The sequence below is a fragment of the Neomonachus schauinslandi genome, chromosome 7 (genome assembly GCF_002201575.2).
Source record: "Neomonachus schauinslandi chromosome 7, ASM220157v2, whole genome shotgun sequence".
Taxonomy (NCBI): domain Eukaryota; kingdom Metazoa; phylum Chordata; class Mammalia; order Carnivora; family Phocidae; genus Neomonachus; species Neomonachus schauinslandi.
This window is the reverse complement of record NC_058409.1, coordinates 134,043,672-134,049,386: the sequence shown is the minus strand read 5'-3', so window position 1 is coordinate 134,049,386 and position 5,715 is coordinate 134,043,672. Positions and strand designations below refer to the sequence as shown.

The following is a 5,715-nucleotide window of genomic DNA, read 5'->3' as shown; positions in this document are numbered from 1 at the left end:
CTTAATAGGAGGGAAAAATGTCACTACAAATCTATAAATCATAGGTGAAGAAAAAAAAATTTTTTTCAAAATTCTTGTAAGAAACACTCAAGTTGCTGGGGGTCCTTCCAAGTATTATATAACATTTTCCATAACTTGGAGCTATAACACCACACTTGTGGGAGTAAAAGACAGTCATCCATACTGATTTTACCTCCTGATGCTAGTAGAATATTGTGCTGTGATTTTCTTGACAACAACCTTCAAAGGCATGCCCCTCTCTGTCATACAATATGAGAAGTAAAAAAGATATTTGCTTAAGTTTTAAGGAAGACATAAGCTGAACAGAGGGTGACATTGAAGGTGGTAGAGTTTAGCGCCACCCCTAAAGTGCTCACTCATCACAACAATTTGAGACTTTGTTTGCCAATTTCACATGTCTATGGATGATTCTTTTTTATACATATGGTTTAAGAGTGAGAAGGGAGATGAAATAGGACAGAATCAGTGTGGAGATAGGCTTGTTGGAGTTCTGAGGTTGGCCCATCACAAAAGCATGCTCAGGGTTAAAGTCAGTAGAGAATGAGAACTCAAAAGATATTAAGGTTGGGGCGCCCGAGTGGCTCAGTCATTTCTGCCTTCAGCTCAGGTCATGGTCCCAGGGTCCTGGGATCGAGCCCCACATCGGGTTCCCTGCTCAGCAGGAAGCCTGCTTCTCCCTCTCCCACTCCCTCTGCCTGTGTTCCCTCTCTCGCTGTGTCTCTCTCTGTTAAATAAATAAAATCTTTAAAAAAAAAAAGATATTAAGGTTGCTTGTATGTTGATTTTGAAGCCAGATCAGCTTTTAGGCTGGGCAAAGGACATATACAAAATAAATCATAAACCTGAGTGGATTCAACGAACTTTCCCACTCAAGGCCCTTTCATCTTTCAGTGGTGTCTGCAGCCCATATGGATCAAAGAAGCCCCTAGTTCCTAGGAGCCTAGAGATCCAAGTCTTTGGCCTTTTTATAGTTTTGAAAGGGCCCTGTAGGTAGAAAATACGAGTATATTAATACTCAATGTTCTGCTCTATTCCTTTATGAGAAAGTTTATGCCCTACTACATCTAATTTTTTCCAAATTGTTTTTCTTACGGTATCTTTTAGTTTAAATAAGGCTTTAGGACAGCTGTCCTGGCCCTAGCTTACACAGGACACAAGGTTGTATACCTAATCATTTGAACTTAGCAGAGTTTGCTAGAATTTGAGGGGGAGTAAAGTTGAGGGTTCAATCATTAGAGGTAAACTGTATGCACTGTAATATCTTTGGTATTTTGATTTTCACCCATACTCTCTGTGGCCAAAAGTTAATCTTAACTCTGCTTGTAATTAAGTATTTGTATTTATCCATCATTTACTTTTGACAAGATGTCTCTTCTGAGATAAAATGAGGGTGTCAAAGAAAAATGTGTTATAAACATGCGTTTGGATTTGATAATTGTATGTTCTGTTTATTTGATTATTTCCAACCCGTCAAGATTCTTGTAATAGTCATCAGTTATCAGGAGGTATAAGGCTGTTAGCCTCCACTAACAGAAAATGTTTCTTATATTATAATTTAGTTACAATTGTTAGTAATTCCAAGGACATTTTTATTTGTTATTTATTTTTTTAAAGATTTTATTTATTTAACAGACAGAAATAGTAAGAGAGGGAACACAAGCAGGGGGAGTGGGAGAGGGAGAAGCAGGCTCCTCGCGATGCAGGACTTGATCCCAGGACCCTGGGATCATGACTGAGTCAAAGGCAGATGCTTAACCGACTGGGCCACCCAGGCAGCACCCCCACCCCCACCCAAGGACATTTTTACAAGACCAGTGCTCTAACCCCTGAGCTATGGAGCCTCTTCCTCGTCAAGGATATTTTTTAAATAAGAGAAGTATCTGAAAAGGATAGTTTTAAAGAAGATACTCCTTTTTTGTTTTAGACATAAGAACCTTAGTCCTCACTAATTTTATTTTATTTTATTTATTTTTAAAAATATTTTATTTATTCATTTGACAGAGAGAGAGAGACAGCGAGAGCAGGAACACAGGCAGGGGGAGTGGGAGAGGAAGAACCAGGCTTCCCACTGAGCAGGGAGCCCGATGTAGGGCTCCATCCCAGGACCCTGGGATTATGACCTGAGCCGAAGGCAGACGCTTAATGACTGAGCCATCCAGGTGCCCCATAAAGAAGATACTCCTTTGACCAAAAAAGAAAACATGAGACTTAGTGAGAAATTTGCTTACAAATGATATTTTTGTATTATTATTATTTTTTAAATGTGCTATATTGGTTGTAAATTAATCTATACTTCACTCTACATAGTTCTTTCCATATTATAGAAAATGTGCTACTTTGGGGTGCCTGGTTGCTCAGTCGGTTGAGTGTATGACTCTTGTTTTTGGCTCAGGTCATGATCTCAGGCTCATGAGATTGAGCCCATGCCTGGCTTTGCACTCTTTGGGGGGAGTCAGCTTGTGATTCTTTCTCTCCCTCTCCTTCTGCACACCCCCCATGTAAATAAATAAATCTTAAAAAAAGAAAAAAGAAAATATGACCCTGCAAAAAAAAATGGACTGTATTTATTTTAAAATAATATTAATATAAAATCAATTAAGTATTTTAAAATATATATTTAAAAGGTTATAAATAGATAAGTATGTACTTATCCTAAATTTTTCTCTGTGACATTATTTTGTGATATAATTTTCAAGTAGTAAAATTTGAAATTTGAAAATTTCAGTGGAATTTTAGCATAATTCAGTATTTTTAAGTATACTTTTCTTCTGTAAGAAGGTTTTAACTCCAATAATTTTATATTTACATAGCTAACATTAATACCCAAATTTTAATACAACTCAGGATTTTATTTCCAGCTTTCCACTGATCACACATATTTTTTTAAATTTACTTTTTTCAATATTTTGTTTTAGTTACTTCTTACCAAAGTTATTTTACATGGTTAATTTTAAACATTAATTCTAGAAGGTTTATTTAAAAATAGAAATTTTCTACTTCAACTCATCTGTGTTACTCAGCTTTCTACATTTAAACCATATTCACAAGAATGGTTTGATTGTAATAGAGATAATGCATCTTGCAGGTTTTGAATAATAGTCTGTTATGAAACTGTCTGCTAATCCACTCTACATACTTTCCTTAAGTAAATAAAGATAATTAATCTCTCCTTCATGATGGAACCCAAGTGCAGCATATACACCTCAATGATAAGATTTATTATGATGCTTACAGGCAGTAATTTATCATTCTTTTTTTTTTTTTTTAAATCTTGGTCCTTTATATGGTAGCTGGAATTCAGACTAGTCTTAATAAATATTTATGTAATAACTAAATAAGATATTTACAAAACTTTAAAAATGTAGGTGTTTAGTCTCTTTGATTTTTGGATATTTTTGAACTATAAAATTGCTCAGCATATAAGTGAAATAAGACAGTTAGAGAAAGACAAATACCATATGATTTCATTCATATGTGGAATTTAAGAAACAAAACAAATGAGCAAAGGGGAAAAAAAGAGAGAAAGTAACCAGGAAACTGACTCTTAATTATAGAGAACAAACTGATGGTTACCAGAGGGCAGGTGGGCAGGGTGATGGCAGAATATGTGATGGGGATTAAAGAACACTTTTGTGGTGATGAGTGCTGGATCTTGTATGGAAGTGTTGAATTACAATATTGTCCACCTGAAACAAATATCACACTGTTAATTATCTAGAATTAAAAAAAAAAAAACTTAAAAAAAATTACTCTGGGGGCGCCTGGGTGGCTCAGTCATTAAGCGTCTGCCTTCGGCTCAGGTCATGATCCCAGGGTCCTGGGATCGAGCCCCGCATTGGGATCCCTGCTCTGCGGGGAAGCCTGCTTCTCCCTCTCCCACTCCCCCTGCTTGTGTTCCCTCTCTCACTGTGTCTCTCTCTGTCAAATAAATAAATAAAAAATCTTAAAAAAAAAAAAATTACTCTGCATATAAACAATACCAGACCTAAAAAGAAAAGAAGTCCAAGAGGGTCAATATATTTAATTTTAAACATAGACAATATTGGCAGTGTACAATGATAATTATATTATATATACAAATTATATATATATATAATATATATTATATATCACACACACACAAATTCAAAACACTTGTTTGGTGCTTAGACTTGATTATTTCAAAGACCTCTCAATAGAAGACTATGCTGCATGCCTGATGTTGGAATTTTAAAAATCCATAGCACATTGGTCCCTGCCGCTGCCCCCACCCCGCACGGAGCGGGGACACGAGCCATGGAGGAGACGCCGCCCCCAGGCTGCAGCAAGCTGCACCTGGAGAAGCTGACCCTGGGGATAACCCGCATCCTAGAATCTTCCCCAGGTGTGACAGAGGTGACTATCATAGAGAAACCACCTGCTGAACGTCAAATGATTTCCTCATGGGAACAAAAAAATAACTGCGTGCTACCTGAAGATGTGAAGAATTTTTACCTGATGACCAAGGGCTTCCACATGACATGGAGTGTGACGCTGGATGAGACACCATTCCATTGGGCAGCATGGCAATTAGCAGCATCGCAAAACTGACTCAACTCAACCAGTCTTCCGTGTATTCACTCCCAAATGCACCAACTCTGGCAGACCTGGAGGATGATGCAGTTGAAGCTAGTGAGAACCAGCCAGAGAAGCCTCACTTTGATTCTTGCAGTGTGATATTTGAGCTGGATCCTTGCAATGGGAACGGGAAGGTTTGCCTTGTCTACAAAAGAGGGAAACCAGCGTTAGCGCAAGACGCTGAGATCTGGTTCCTGGACGGAGCGTTATACCGGCATTTTCTCACCGATTCCTTCACTGCTTACCATCGCCTGCTCATCAGGCACCTGGGCCTGCCGCAGGGGCAACATGCCTTCACCAGCTACGGCATTAGCCCACAGGCCAAGCAGTGGTTCAACATGTGTAAACCCATCACCTACAACACAGACCTACCAACTGCTTCGTGAACAGGCTGGATCCCAGAAAAGTGTTCAAGAGCAAGAACAAGACCTTAATCCCCCAAAAGAAAGGGCCCGTCCAGCCTGCAGGCGGCCAGAAAGGGCCCCCGGGTCCTCCCTCCACCTCTAAATCCTCTTCTAGCCCTGGAAACCCTGTCCTGAAATGAGCACCCCTACCTTCCCACCAGCCCTACAGCAACGATTTCCATGCACAGATGGCCCAAGCCTCAGATTCTGTGAGTGGCACCATAGGCCCCTTCCCATCTGCGTGAGCCAAATCCTAGGCCGTTTACTCCCGCTGCCATTAGGCAGGAGTTCAAGGGCATACTCAGGTCTCCCCCAGAGTCCTTTCCTCAGCCCTTGCCTCTGAAAGCTGTGGAGAGTTTCAGAACTTGTTGAAGTAGTTAAATAGAGCTGTTAAGAGCTTTCTTCTCTTTCCACCCCCAACCGTCTACACCCCTCAGCAGTGATTAGAGAAATCCCCCGAAGAAACCACTGATTTTGACCCATGAGGCATTAGAACTGTGCTGTTCAGTTGGGTGGCTGTATAAATCAAAAACTCAGTTCGTCAATTGCATTAGCCACATTGTGAGTATTGATGTGGCTAGTAGCTTCTGTATTCAACAACAGAGATAATGGAACATTTCCATCATCACAGAAAGTTCTGTTGGGCAGCAGTGCATTAGAATATTTTCATGCTGCCCTTACTCAGATCAGTTCA

At 39.6% G+C, this 5,715-nt stretch overlaps 1 pseudogene; it reads left to right on the top strand.

The window, feature by feature from the left end:
- The first annotated feature begins 4,296 nt into the window (after window positions 1-4,296).
- Window positions 4,297-5,161, top strand: LOC110591603 (annotated as a pseudogene).
- Window positions 5,162-5,715: the final 554 nt, after the last annotated feature.